Below are 16,064 nucleotides of genomic sequence, written 5' to 3'. Positions count from 1 at the left end.
CCAAACTCAGAGGTCCTCTTACCGGGTGACCATACAGAAGCTCAAAGGGGCTGAATCCTAGAGACTTCTGCGGCACCTCTCGGTAAGCGAAGAGCAGGCATGGCAAGAGGACGTCCCACTTACGCCTCATTGGACCGTCCAGGCCCATGATCATGCCTTTGAGGGTTCGGTTGAATCTCTCAACCAACCCATTTCCTTGGGGGTGGTAAGGAGTGGTGAACTTGTAAGTTACCCCACACTCCTTCCACAGGGATTTCATATATGTGGATATGAAATTGGTCCCCCTGTCGCTCACCACCTCTAGAGGGAATCCCACTCGGGAGAAAATTCCCATCAGTGCCCGTCCCACCACGGGGGCCGTCACTGTCCTCAGAGGGATGGCTTCAGGGTACCGGGTGGCATGGTCCACCAAGACCAGGATGAACCTGTTGCCCAGGGCTGTCTTGGGGTCCAGAGGCCCCACAATATCAATACCCACTCGTTGGAATGGCGTACCGACCACAGGGAAAGGTTGCAGAGGAGCCTTATGCTTCCCTCCGCTCTTACCACTTGCCTGGCAAGTCTGACAGGTTCTGCAGTAGGAATCTGAATTCTTATGCATTTGGGGCCAGTAAAAGTGGGTGACAAGCCTGTCATAGGTCTTGTCCATCCCCAAATGTCCTGCTAAAGGCACATCGTGAGCCAGCCCCAGTAGGAAGGTTCTGAACTTCTGGGGTACCACCAGCACACGGGCTGACCCAGGTTCAGCAGCCTTAGGCTCGGAATACAGGAGGTCACTCTCCCAGTACACGTAGTGTGTTTTGGCCTGAACACCATTGGCCTGGTCTGCAGCCTGTTGCCGCATACCTACGAGAGAAGGGCATTCTTTCTGCTCCCTGCAGAATTCCTCCCTGGAGGGACCTCCTTCTTGCTGCCAATGGGTCAGCTCAGGCAAGTCTCCCAGTTCGGCAATCTGTTCCCCGGTAGGCTCCAGAGCATCCCCCTCAGGGTCTACTTCCTCCTGGGCCGTGGGAACTTCGGGGGCCGGTTTCCCGCGCCTCCTGCGCCTTCTCCCTAAGGCCGGTTCCTGGACCTCTCCCTCAGGCTCCAGGACCCTCTCAACACCCCTACTGGCTGCCATGGACCGGGTGGTCACGCACGCCCAGTCGGGTAGACCCACCATCCTCAGATGCGTGGTCTTCTCCACCTTTTCCCAAGGGGAACTCTCCAGGTCGTTCCCTAGCAGACAGTCTACAGGCATGTCAGTTCTCACAGCGACTTGTAGAGTACCAGAGACCTCCCCCCACTCAAAGGGAACTTGAGCCATTGGACAACGACTCTCTACGTTGTCAGCATTGACAACCCTACAGTAGGCATTGGGTACAATCTGCTCTTGAGACACCAGGTGTTGCCTCACCGAGGTCACGCTGGCTCCTGTATCTCTAAGAGCCTCAACCTTCTTTCCATTGATGGTCACCACCTGCCCATATTTCTTAGTGTTAGAGGGCAGGTAGGTTACAGGGACCATCTCACTGTCTCCTAGCGAGACTAGGGTCATCTGCCCGGGACCCCCACCCTCCTGGACTGCTACCTCCTCCCCAAAGTTAACACTAGCTACTTGCCGGGGTGGAGCACCAGTGGGTGCGGTCTTACCAAACAGGCGACACTTAGGATCAGAGGCAATGTGACCCGGGTCACCACACTTATAACAATTGAAGGGCCCCTTTGGAACAGGTCTACCTGTCGGGGCCCCGTTCTGCTGCGGGGGTGGGGGAGGCTGAGAACCCTTCTGCTGGTTCCCTTGGGAATTACTTTGGGGGCCTTTTTGGAACCCCTTCTGTTTACCCTTGTCCCCCCCACTCTTCTGCTGGGGACCCTGCCCACCTTTGGCGGAGTCTCCCACTTGACCCTTGTGGACCCTGGTGCTGAGCCAGCGGTCCGCCTCCTCAGCAAGCTTCCTCGGGTTGGACAGCTTGCTATCAATCAGGTGCTGGCGTAGCTCAGGAAAACATTGACTGGACAAGTGCTCCCATGCAATTAAATCAAGCAGCCCTTGATAATCACTCACTTTGCTACCCTTCACCCAACCATCCAGCGCTCTGCAGAAAAAGGTCACATATTCCACATACGTACTCTCAGGGATCTTCTTGGTCTCCCTGAACCTCTGTCTATATAGCTCCGGAGTTAACCCATACCTGGTCATTAAAGCTTCCTTCATATGGGGGTATGAGGTCTGGACTTCTAAGGGCAAATCTAACAGTGTGTCCCGCCCTTCCGCAAGGAACCTTCCCCACAACCCCGCTCCCCAGTCTTTCTCAGGGACCCGGTGTGAGGACATGGCCACCTCGTAGGCTCTAAACCACTGCCCTATGTCATCCTTTCTAAAATACTCCTTTACTACATCTTTGGGGATGTACACCTTGGACTCTACCTGCGCTGGTGGAGTGCTGCCACCAGAAGGAGCGGTGTCCAAACTTTTCGCCTTCAGCTCCAACTCCTTCAATCGTATATCATGATCCATTTGGCGTTGTTGTGCCTCCAGGGCCAACTTCTGCTTTTCCATTTCCATTTGTCCGGCCAACTTTGCCATCTCCATTGCATGCGCCCTGTCGGCTGCCCTGTCTGCCAGCTCCTCTGGCGACCGGACTCTGCTGGGCTCCTCAAGATTGTCGGGTGGAACGATGTCCCCCGCATTCCGTAGGTCTCGTGACTCCTTCCAGGCTCTCAACGCCTTGGTGTACTGGGTCTTCCTCTTGCATCCAGCATGGGGGACTCTGAATTGTACACTGTAGCCTTTCAATTGCTCCATCGTGTAGCCTTCCAGTCTCTCCCAATCCACCTCATCTATTCCCGAAATCACAGAGAGTGCTCTTCCAGCGGAGTGCGAGCCAGGCATGGTTGCAGTAATGGCAGATGTCTCAACAAAGTTCAACAATTACAAACCTGTGGCTGCGTTATTTGGTCTGCTCTCACTATCTGGTGATTAATAATTCACTGTATGCAAATTACAAGTGCAAATCCGAAATCCCAACCGCTGCCAACAATGTTAGAGTCGGGGATCTCTGGTTGGCGCAAGGTTGCCCTTGTGTCAAGCAGGAACCCTCTCCTCCACGTCAGGGCGCAGGATAACCCCTCGCGAATGACCCTTGCTCACCCTCTAGGTGCGTGGCGTGAGCAGCCAAGGCGATTCCTCAGGCGTTGTTGGTTAAGCACTTACGATCGTACACACAGTAAATACATCAATCCCCCCAGAAACGGACACCAGCCTTGGATATATATAAAAATACGATTCTTTATGTAAAAATAAGGTATATATATCTCAACAGACTTATCACAAGACCAATAACGTTTTCGCTATGCCACCAGGTTATACAGCAGGCAAATGTTCTTGGTTCGTAGTTTCAAATGGATAGTTCGTAGTCTCTTTACTTGTAGTTCCAGTACTCACAGAGATCGGTTCCTGCGAACGGGGAAATAAGGCGTTGCGGGCCCCGAGCCCGATACTGGAACTTCTTTCGTGATGTGGAGAGTCGGCACAGGTCGGTGCGACTCTCAGCTTGGGAAGTGTTCTTGGGTCCTCAATCAGCAGGTGTGGGCAAGTAGGCAGGCGCGGCCCGCGACCCTTTAGCACGGCGGTGCAGGAGGGTCTCCACAGCGGGGGCGGCGCGGCCTGAGATGTCCGAGGATAGCGAAGCGGGGCCACAGGGCACAGTCAGTGCAGCTGGGTGACCCGGCGTAGATCACAGTCGTCGGACGGCTTCCGGCAGGAGGGGTGATAGCGCGGTCAGCGCGCTCCAGTAGCAGGCGGTGACAGGGATGCAGGCGGCCTGGCCCGGGAACAGAGAGCGGCTCGGGACGGAGCGGGGCTCTCACGGGTTGGAGGCAGGCGAGCTTCTGAGTGTCACGGCCCTAGGAGGGGCGATGAGGGGCGCAGTCTCTTTTCCAGCGGGATGCACACACGGCTCGAATTGGAGGACGAGCAAGAAGCACAGAGAACCCACTGTTCCTGGGGTTCAGTTCAGGGGGCAAGCTCAGATCAAGCCCTTGGAGAATGTTCAAGCACAAAGTAGCAAAGTCTTTTCAGTAGTCTCTTCCTCTCCTTTCTCAGCAAGGCAGGCAGCAGGCCAGCTCCTCCAGCGTCTCCTTCTCCTTCTAGTCGGGCAAAGGTTCTTTGTGGTAAACAGGATTCTGCTTTCTTAGGAGCCAGGCTCCTACTTTTATACCATGATTCTTTTGTTCTTTAGCGCCAGGGGGCCTAGGCCTGGCTCAGTCCAGTTCTGGAGCACTTTGTTATGATGACTCTGCTCTTTCCTTTCAGCAGCAGGGCAGAGACATCAGCCGCCCCACAGGGGGTGGCGCCGGCTTTGTGGTGGCAGAGCACAGGTCTATTCAAGAGTCAAGGTGTACTCCTCCCACCCATCCAGGTGTAATCTCTCTACCCACCACCTGGCAGCCAACCTGTCTCTGGGGATTCCCCAACCCTGCTCCTTACTGTTGCTGGGCAGAACACACACACATACAGCAGAGGCGGACTGAGATGGTCAGGTCAGTAAATACTAACTTTCTAAAAGTAGTATTTACAAACCCAGGATATTAAAATAAACTTGACTACAAGAAGTATTTTATCATCCTGAGTTCAGGCATACTAAACTTGACACTTCTACCAAGCTCTCTGAGTCCACTGGGGTCACAGCGTTGGCGTGATCCCAGCAGCCCATTCTGGCCTATGGAGAGCAGGTAGCCTTCAATAGTGAAGAACGAAAATGGCTGTAATTCACTACTAAGACATGCCACACACATCAGGGCATGTCCTACCTTATGCCTACAATGCACCCTGCCCTTGGGCCTACCAGAGGGGTGGCTAATATGTAGGTAAGGGAAGGTTTAGGGACTGGCAAGTGGGGGCACTTGCGCAGTCAGCGCGACGGTCCCGGACCGCGCACAGGGTCTGCGGTGGCAGGCCCTAGACACACTTTACAAGGCCGCTTCCGTGGGTGGCGCAACCAGCGCTGCAAGCCCACCAGCAGCATTGGCATTCACGAGCCCTGGCACCCCTGGTGCACCTTACTGGGGACTGACAGTGAATCCAATAAACCAATCGGGGACATCAATTACAGGTACACTTTACCTCGGGAGCACTTGCACTGCGGCACGGATTAGCCGTGGCGCAGTGCCCTGAGCGGACAACACCAGCAAAACAATCGAGGCACACCATCAAAAAGTGGAAGGGAAACTCACGCCAAGGTGCCAGGTCTAACAGTCACAAATATGCCAAGGCTGTTTTTGGATGAGAAGCCCTTTAAAAAAGACTGGTCATCAATAGTTTGGCGTTTTACGAGAGGCTGGATGATTACTATCATCAGTACAGCCGAACACACAGCTGATTTTCTTCTGGTTGAGATACAGACATTGCAAAGTCAGATTAAAACAACAGTGCTGATTACCCATTTTAAAAAGAAACTGGAATAAGTCAAGGAAGTAACAAATGAAATGAAATAACAATGTATGCAGAATGAGATCAATAAGCTAAACAAGGATATGGCATGTTTTGAGTCAGAAAAGGTCCGCCCTTATCTAAATGATGATTTCAAAACTCTAAACCACACCAAAAGTAAGAGAAAGGAGAGGGGCTGGAGGAAAGGCACTAATGAATTAACATGCAACTTTAATGATTGGAGCATCGTCCAGTAGCAAACAGAGCAACAGAGGGGGATCAAGACCAAGGGCCATTAGGGGATGAGGATGCAGAGCAGAGCCACAACAATTCCAACATTTGGTGGCCACCACAAACGTGGGGATACCCATTGCCTCTTTTCTAAGCACTATTCTTCCACGATCCAATAGGAATGCTTTTAAAGTACATGACTACCAAGGAATGACAGGAAGAAGAAGAGGGACACAACAAGTTCATTCAAAACCACCTTCCTACCTACGCGAGGGCAGTGGTCTGATGAAGGAGCCAATGCCATCAACGAGACAGATTGAATGTCAACTTGAATAGTCATCAATGCACCGTTGATGAAATGTCACTTCTGAACAAAGGGCTGAGTTTTGTACCAACACATGAGGTAGACGATTATTCCATCTATAAGGAACTAATCTAGTTCTTCAGGAAGATTCGATTTAAGTTTTTCTTTGTAAAAGCCCCAGAGGTTGACCTTCAAGGGGAGGATCAAATCACTGAATGAAGGAAGCAATCAACGTTTAAACCATCACCTCCTATGGTACCACCTGAGGTATTGACATTTGAGAAGGCAGTTTTGAAGGCTTTTCACACCCTCAAGATGCATGTGTGTGTACCTTTTCTTAACTTATCAAGGAGTGAGATCAAAGTTACCCGGATATTGGGGTCTGGTACACACCTAACAATTAAACCAGTTGATAAAGGTGGCCATATCGTTATCCAGGATACTACAGTATACCAGGGTGAGTGTCTTCGGCAATTACAGGATGTCAGATATTACTGCTCATTACAACTGGATCCAAAATAAGAATTCAGAACACCATTATGGTGGGTAAGGAAATGGAAGAAAAGGGGAAAGAGGCAGAGTGGATCACCTATAATCCTAAAGTACCTTATTTCTATACTCTTCCCAAAATTCAGACATCTAAGTGTCCCCCTCCGGGTAGACCAATAGAATCAGGCATTTTATCCCATTTGGAACCTCTGGCACAGGTTACTGACTTCTTCTTGAGAGCCATGATTTATGAGATGCCGTCATATCTACAGGAAATTAAACACATACTAAAGGTATTGAAAGATTAGCCATTTGATAGGTGGAGGACTTCACGGTGGGCCTTGATGTAGAGTCTCTTTATATCTGCATTCCCCTGGAGGACGCCTTGTTAACAATTGACTCATTACTTTGGGCGAAAATCCTGAATAGGTGAACTCTGGTTTCTTTCATTGTGGAGTGTGCACATCTGGTTTCGGAAGAAAACTTTTTCCAGTTTCAAGACCAATTAACCCATCAAATTTCTGGAACTTCCATAGGAAGTACCTGTGCCCCATATGCATTTGCATCATTTTGAACAAACATGCATCTATTTGGCGAATAATTCCTTTTTGGGAAAATTATGTAAATTCTACATTGATGACATCCTCATTATTTGGAAGGGTGTGTTTTGGAAATGGCCCTTTCTAGGATGCTTTCACTCGACAATTTGCTTTTCTCCTTCCCAGTCTTCTGCTGATCTAGGTGCTAGCCTTAGGACTTAGAGCGTGTTTGACACTGCCATTCAGTGCCAAAGCACTCTGCTCATCATACACTTACTCGTGATTGGTGTATACATGATTGGCCGATACAAGGTAGCTGTAAATCTCTTGTCAAGGGGTAAGACTTATACCCAGGACATGCACCTCAAATGCTACTCCATGGACCTGTGGCACTGGTTGTGCCATCCACAGAGGTAGCTCATCGATTATGCCACAGGTTTGCCCTGGTGGGGCCTGTGTGTGCAGGCTACTGTTACTCGACTTGGCATTTAAAAAGCTACGTGCCAAGGTTCTACATGTCTCTTTCTATATCAGAGATCTCCCTAGTGATAGGGTGCGGTGTTGGGAAGAGGTAGGGCATGTGTGTGTGGCTTTACATGCAAGGCTTGTGACTGGAACCAGATGGTGAATTTGGTAAGATGGGGTCTGCTTCCTGAATTTGATTAGCATGGGGGAATGTGGGGAAATGCTTTTGAGCAGTATTTCCAACACACAGACTAGTAGCCGTACAGTATTTGATATCGATGAGTTCGTAATGGCGAATTCTCTCCAGTAGTGCGAGTGGATCCGACATTACGTGTGTGGAAATGTCACTTAGGGAAAGTGGCCATTTGGATGCTCATGGCTCTGTGTGCCTGTCATCCTGTCACCAATTCACATCTGGGTGCTAGGGGGACAGCTACACTGCATTCCTGATAGAAGGCCATAAACCAGGTGCTCAAGTGAAACTGAGGACCTCTGACTCTGAGGGTCTTTCTGGGATGGTTACTTGGGGGTGGAATTAGCACGTGCATTGCAAGGGGCAGGGTCTTGGTCCGACTAAAGATAGTGATCAAACCTACTGAGGTAGGATGACGGACAGAACAACATTAAGAGAGGGACTGTACATTTCGAAGATGGCCTTTTGAACTGATCATATCTTTAAAGGCCACTGAGGGTATAACTTCTAGGGCTCTGGCATCTGAAAGTAGAGCCACTTTTAGATTTGGAACCATACTACACTGGTTCGACACTGGGACATCGACAGAAGGAATCATTAGGGCAGGAGGGACTGCACCTGGATTGCCCGCAGACTTGTGGTAGTTTGGAGCTTGTCATTGCTCCAGGAAGGGGACTATCACTTGCTGGATTTTGCCTGGACATTGCTGGTCTGCAGCTAAGTGCCACCTGTTGTGACCCAGGTCCCTAAGCACACTCCAAGAGGCGGTTGGCTGTCCTCAGGTCTAAGACATCCCAGGGACACAAAGGATCTCCCCATTTCCACAAGATCGTAAGGACTGCAAAGAGTGTGTCGGAGATGGGTGGAAGTGATCATCGGTTGGGACAATGACCGTCCTGACGTACACCATCATCACACTGTGCAGAGAAGTGTGTTCATAAAGATCTGCTGCCCACCTGAGGTACCAGGACGTGGGGAGTTCAAGGATTGCGGGAGAAGCTTCCTGTGGCAGAGGGACCCATGCTTGCAACCATGGGACCTGTGGTAACTTGCACTCCTGAGCGTGTGGTGTCGAGGGTTATTGGGGGAACCTGACTCAGGGGCTAATATTGTCTTTGACCTCCAGATCGGGAGGACAACAGTGCCTGACATTGCAGACTCTGTCTGAGGTTGCTGGCTCCCTCTCACTGGACCCACGTCTCAAGGTACTTTATTGTGAAAAACATAGTGACGAGGTCCGAGGAGTTGAGTGTGCCTTGTGGGCACCTACAGCTGACTGTCGGGGGCTACAGCAGTTCACACCTCCACACAAGGGGAAACATTTCTCCAGACTTGGAAGCGTGCCAGCTTCCAGGATCACAAAATGTTGTCTACGGGGGGATACTGATCCCACACTTCTGCAGGTGCTGCCGGTTGCCTGGAGGTCTAATCTGGATGGGCGAAACTAAGTAACTGTTGTGGAGTCTTTTTGGGGTGTACGCAGTTTGCTGTGAGGGTGGTGTTGCGCCAATACTTGACACTTGGGCCCTGGGGATTAGCCTGACTACTCGTGCCAAGCTACCCGAGGGAGAGCACAGGTTATCGGACACTTGTATCATACTCATCCTATGTAGGGTGGTGGATTCTGACTGGCTTTGTTGCTTCCCAGCCAGCAGAAACTGCGGTGTCTAGAAGTGATGCTGTAGGAATTTCAACTTTTTCAAATTGGATCAATACAAGGAATACTTACCTATGGTTCACCTGTGAATGTAGCACGGATAGGCTTCCCTTTCTGAATCTGATGCTTTACCCGGTTTATCTACACTGAGCTGTTTAGGAAACCAATGGCAAGAAACTCACTGTTACATTACAACGGTTTTCATCCAAGATCTCTGTGGGAGAATTTGCCGGTAGGCCAGGTTTTGAGGATTAGACAGAACTGTTCCAAGGTCACGGAATATGAGAAACATGCTTCTAAATTGAGCAAACAATTGGTTCAGAGACAGTATGTAGCACAACTGGTGGTCCAGAGGGCAGCTAAACAAGTGTGCAATAGCAATAGAGAAACTCTTTTAGAGGATTATTTCCGAGGGTCTAGAGAAAGAATGGCATGTGTGAGCACTGATTGTAGTATCTCACTGGCTCTTAAGAAATCTATCAACAAGAATTGGAACATTCTGAATATAAGTACTGTGAGTTTGATGAGACCTATGTATGCTTTTTAATGAAGTAAGGACTTAAGTAGCATATTGCCATATACTCGCCCTAAGGATAAGATAAAGAACAATCAAGCAACCTTGTAGTCACTTCTAAGAGTACGAGGACATTTCCCCTGTGGATTACGCAGTGTGTGAGCATTGACACAGCATAAAACTGAGATTGATCTGAGCCGTCCAAGACCCTGGGAAATAAGACATTTTAGTTATTGTAATACCAGGGGTGTTATCTATGTGATAAGTTGCCCCTGTGGGCTCCGTTATATTCGGGTGACGACACAGAAAGTGAAAACCAGGAAAATGGAACACAGGAGCACCATCAAATGTCAATATAATAACACGAAGGTGACGAGACACTTCTTGGAGAAGAATTATGGAGAAAGAGATCACTTTGTACTGGGATTGACAAGCCGGAGATGTTCACTCAGGGACGAGATATTTAGACCTTGATTTTTGACAGAGAACAATGCTGAGTTTTTAGGTTGGATTGCGTATAATAGGTCTGATCGGTGAGATACCTTCGACCAGCCTTGAATGAGGGATATGTTAGCTAATATTGGCCCTGTAATACAAGATTGGTATTAGGTAATACCATCATGCCTTTTTTGTTCCAGTGGGTACAGAATATAGTGTTAGTAATGTTTATCAGACAATGTCTGATGTTATGAACCATTCTGTAGACTTGTTGAATGATACTAGCGATTTTGTAGAGCTCTTTGCTATGCAGTCCTCCCACCTTCCTCCCCCCCTTTTTTCCCTTTTGCAGACAATTAGGTCACTGTTTCAGTAGAAATGAGAAGAGTCGATCGATACATTATTGGTGAGAAAATGGGGCTATGAGGTTGCCTCCTACTCGTCTATATCAAGGTGGGATATTATAAGGGGACTGATATTGGGGCGGACAACATTTTCCATAAGTCCTTCTGGAGGCATGATTTTCTCACATAAGATGGATTGTGAAGTAGGAATGTAGCTAGTGTATTGAGACTGGGTAGAGTTCTACACTTCCCATGAATCTGTTGTAGACGCTATCTATGCGTCTCGTGATAAAACGAGGAAGCACCTTTATTAGGAGCTGCTCAGATTTTTGCTGTTTGGCTCCTCGCCCGGGCAGTTTTGGTTTGGCATGACGGGGGACCGATGTGGGTGAGTTATTGTGAGGACAACAAATATCTTGGAGACCTGAAAATGTTGCCTTGGGTGATATTTATAAACTGTGGAGTAGACTTGAGGTTGATATTCAGAAGATAATGATGAGAAATTATGTGGGTCTTCAACTAATGAGAACGACTAAGAATACTTTGAGGGGGTGAATGCCGCTTGAGTGGAGTTTACTGGGAGGGGAGAGGCTTGGGGTGTTCCTCTTTTCTTTATTAGTGTGATCCGAAGCTAATGAACTCCGTGGCTCGTGTTGTGTCCTTACCCTGTCTGAGGAGATGCGAGTTAAGGTCTGGAAGCTGACTTTTGTGGGTAAGATGGAATATATATGTTGTTGGTGTTTTGTGACACACAATTTGAATAAAACACTATGTGCATGAGACTGTTGGAATTGTTTACACATATGTGCATGCCATTGCTGAAGAAATGACAGAATATTAAAGGCATTTTTGTTTTTCTCCAATGCCTATGTCTTTGTTTCTTTTTTAGGTTACAACAGTATTAAACATTCTCACATTCTCAGTGGCCTGCTGGATATATGATTTCCTTCTAATTTTTATTACAGATGTTGTCTGCCAAGTGATATTGAGGTAGTAGTTTTGGTCCTGTTGAATGCCACACACCTAGAAGTAGAATGTTAAACTGTTGACCAGAGTATCACGGCTGGATTGAAGTTATACCAGCTTGGTTTTTAATATACACATTGGGGAAGACTCAATAACGAGGATATTATTTACTACACTAAAAGATATTTTTCATTTTCACACTGTTCACACTGTTACCTCTACCCATACTTTATAGCTCACATAGAGTAAAAAATGGAAGAGCTCCTCCCCAAGTGGGAGTTGTAGCCCACACCCCAAACTGTTGGTGATGGGGTGTGAGGAGGGACCTCACCATATGTGGGTGACTGTTCTCATCCTTAAAAAGAAGATCTTTTTGGGATCAGGAAACTTATGTTTGCGTTTGGTGATTGTACTAAAATACCAATTTAGCATTCTCCAGACTGGATACATTTATGCTGCAGTTCCTTGCAAAGAGTGCAATCACTGGTAAGGGCACAAACTACCATCTAATGTCAGTGCTTAATTTGCAAAAGAATGAGTGACGGCCCAAAACTCTGCTAAGCAGCCCATGGCCGGTGCTAATAAATGTCAGCATCCTGAATAACAAGGCTGCGTAGTCTTGAATCCACCTCAGCTCTCTTTAATTCACTACCAAGCACTGTCTGCTCCTTCAAATCACTATTAATGGACCCTGCTTTCTCCATTTGTGATTGTTGTTCCATCTATCTTTTTCCCCCTCCTCCTTCACCTTTGTGAGTTTTTCCATCTCTTGCTCTGGGTAAATATCTTATGTGGAAAAATAAGTGCCGGTCCCCAAAAATGAGTGCCAGTGTGCCACACAGGCAACCACCAGCTCAAATTAAGCACTGCACTCTGTTGTGTGCACAGTTTGTTCATGTAGTGCACAATGATACATACCAGGTTGGGCTTTGCTAGAGAATGCTATGGGAGGAGAACCAAAGGGAGCTGATGTTGGAATTTAGGAGTAGGACACTAGTTCTGGGTGTCAGATCTGCATATTTTGGACACCATGTTGCACCTGCACATTCTCTGTAAGCTTTATGGGGGCAGAAAGGCAAAATTCCCTGATAAAAAATTCAACTGGATGAGCCAGTAAATTCAATAGTTTTTGTACAGGACTAGCTTCCAACCACTTTGAAACTACAGCATGCTAGTGACAAGCAATTTTCCTCTACTTCTGCAGTGTTTGCCAATCTCAATTCACATGTGCCACCTGTCTCTCTCCCATATCTTAACTTTTAATGTATTGCCATTACTCTGGCTCTGCTCTTTCTCTAGTAAGAGAAAATGCTTCCACAGACCAGTTCTCCCTCTCACTTGGATGGTTTGCAATTGGTGATGTGACATCAACAACCAGTCATAAAAACTTGGCCAAGATCACTTTGCATTCAGGTGTAGGAAAGTGTACTTTTTGTATGCTCCAATCCTGATGGCTATGACTCTGACTGAAGCCTGCTGCCCAGGCCCCAGCGCCAGTGCTCTCTCTCTAAAACCATTATGTGTAAATTAGCAATCCCAATTGACAAGGACGTTATCCCCCTTACACGTCCCTAATATAGGTACCATTGGTACACAGGCATGTGTGGTAAACGGGTCACCAGGGCTTGCAGCACTATTTGTGCCACCCTGAGTGACCCTGAGGTTCTGTAATTCTCGAGACTGACTCCATTTTATATTGTGCCACCATTTTGTGTTGCCCTCACGTAGGCCTGTGAAGGTAGCCTGGCGAACAAAGTGGCCTGGCCTTCTTAGTCTATGTATACATTAACTAGGTTTCTTTCTGACTCTGGAATGAACTGTAAGAAACTGACCTCTTCACCTGAAACTGACCTTGCAAAGCCAATTTCCCTGATCGATCTTTGTCTGAGATTGCCAATCAATGTTCAAGGACATCGTTAACTTTTAGTTTCCTTGCACATGCCTTATCTTGTTCATCATCTGTTACTGTTTCTTTTTTTATGTTTCTTCATTACATGGGTTATGCTTTCAATTATAGGTTTGTCCGGCTTTTGGAGATTGAATTTGGGACATTCCTAATAATTAACTTTTGGGTTGGGATACTGTACATGTAATCATGCCATGCCCTGCAGTGCCATCTAAATCAGATTAACCTTTGTGAACTATGTAATTATAATATTTTGCCCATATCCTGTTAAAACCCCAAAGGCTACTCACCTGCTGACCCTCCAGATTTTCCATTTGTTTAGGAATGTAATTGGTACAACTCCCTTACATGCCTGGGGCAGGATAAAGAGTATATAAGACGTGAAGTAAGACCATTCTATGGACTACCTCATTCAGTTGCTACGGCTTCTGTGTGACGTAGTCACACTCATTTGAGTTTAATAAAAATGTTCTTTTATATTTCAGCTTCTGTGCCAAATTCTTTATTATTGGTTTGAATGGACTAAGTATCAGTGAGACCCCTGAGAAGGAGAGTATATTTCTTCAACCCAAATTAACTACTGACAGCAGACCTGCCATTACAGATTGCAGGAGCAATGCAAACCACTCAAACTTGACTTTACGCTCACCAGTCAATGTACTATCTTTGATATATGCCAGCTACCCCTAAGGAAGGGCTCCTTAAGCCCAGGAGGCAATGTGCACTATATCAAAGGTGTGAACATGTAAGTGCAAGTTTATATGACCCTATAGTGCCCTTTACCATTAAAGAGCACTATAAGTGATAGACAGTCTATAGGATAACATGGGCTAGCAGCCTGGCAAACCCAAGGTTGGCAGTTTAATTATGGTACCACCTAAATATGCTGTGTTTGGTATCAAACAATGTGCCTTCTCAACCTTGACACAAATATTGTGTCGACAGTGATGTGGCATGCACCCAGGTGGCTACCTTAGAGGTTGCTCATCTGGTTGCCTCAGCTTCTCTGCTCTCTGGCTGGCACCCCACACTTCCTGCCAACAAGACAGGATTCTGGCCGCCTGCCAGGCAGGGTAATTACTCTCAGGAATAAGGAACAAAGGCCTGAGAAGAAAGGAGGTCACACCTTCCCCCTCTCAGGCAGGCTAGTGAAGCGACACATCAAGGCAGTGAGTTTAAAGGCTGCATCACCTTTGATGTGCATCAGGGCTGACTCCCAAAGAAGGAGACAACCCTCACCCTGCCGCAGCCACATTTGCAACGGGCAGGCAGGAAATTAGATAGTCAAGGAGGTGTACACCCCAAGAAGGTCACCATACCTCCAGGGTCGGAAGCCAGGTCTGTTCACTGGAAGAAGGATTCTGCCATTTTTAGAAGTGGCAGAACAGAGGTTTCTGGGTAGAAAAGATGTCCCACGCCCCAGATGGGTTAATCTCAGGGACAGACTTGCTGTAGGGAAAAGCAGCCCATTGGCTACTAGCTTCTACACCCCTAACTACCCTAAATCTAGGCTTTAAGGGACACTCCTAACACCAGAACCTCAGTTATGAACAACCTGCATCAAGGAGGACAGAAGAAGAGACCCATGTCTGCAACAGCAGACCTGCAACAACAGGACAATGCTCCTGGAACTGCCTGATCGAGACTCGTCCCAGGTGATCTCTCAGTTACCCCAGACAGAGGAACCCCTGTGGAATCCTGAGGCACCCTCAGACGTCCCTGGACTAGTCCCTTGCAAACTGCAGGTAAAACAAAGCTCCAGATCTCACGAATCAATGGCCATTGGGCCCTCCAAGAGATCACCCAAATCCAGGTGGTCTAATGAACTGTGGGAACTGTAGTCTTGCCTTCCACGAATTTACAGGTAGCTATGAGGTTCCATGGGTCCATTGGACGTCAAAGTAACTTTCTACTCCACTTACCACTGCCAAGGCTTGTTGGGTGCCTGTCCAGCAACTGACCCCTTCACTTGATACTGCACCTAGACGGAACTCTATCTGACCTTTCACTGATGTCAGCAACCATCATCATCTTCACTTTATTTTGATCACAAGTGATCGTAAAGGTTCACAGCAAATACATTATACAATAAAAGAGGGACAGATAGATAGCATAGATAAAAACATTTCAATGTCAGCAACCACTCTGTTGTGTTTTTGCAACTTTTTCCCCCGCAGCACCATTTCAGCAGTAAATGCAGCTCTCCTGCAGATCCCCCTCAGCACCAGGCACAGCCAGGACAACACTGCAACCGGGCTTCACAGGCCAGGTAAAATTGAACTTATTGTTGTGGCTTGGTCCTGGTATCCGCTTCACTTTTATCCTGCAAGGGTACCATGCAACTCGTCCTGCAGGTGACCGATTGTCACTAGTGATTTTTCTCATTGACCGCAATGATAAAGTTTCACTTTATTAGTTTATACTGATTTTATATTGCTTCAAAATCTATAACTCCGGTTATATGTATACTATTCAGCTCATTTTGGTGTCTAAATTAAGATAAAATACACTCTATTTTTATACATTGTTGTTGGATTTCTCTCAAATCGTGTCAATTACTATCGTCCATGTTCGTACTCTGAAATGCATAACACATGTTCCTCTA

General features: G+C 47.5%; 1 protein-coding gene across 1 annotated transcript in view; it reads right to left on the bottom strand.

The window, feature by feature from the left end:
* Positions 1–16,064, bottom strand: part of LOC146857246 (pancreatic secretory granule membrane major glycoprotein GP2-like) — a 606,316-nt gene that overhangs the window by 241,320 nt on the left and 348,932 nt on the right. The window lies entirely within an intron of this gene.

Source organism: Triturus cristatus, chromosome 3_2, assembly GCF_964204655.1.
Source record: "Triturus cristatus chromosome 3_2, aTriCri1.1, whole genome shotgun sequence".
Taxonomy (NCBI): domain Eukaryota; kingdom Metazoa; phylum Chordata; class Amphibia; order Caudata; family Salamandridae; genus Triturus; species Triturus cristatus.
Note: the sequence above shows the minus strand (reverse complement) of the source record. Positions and strands in the feature narration are given on the sequence as shown.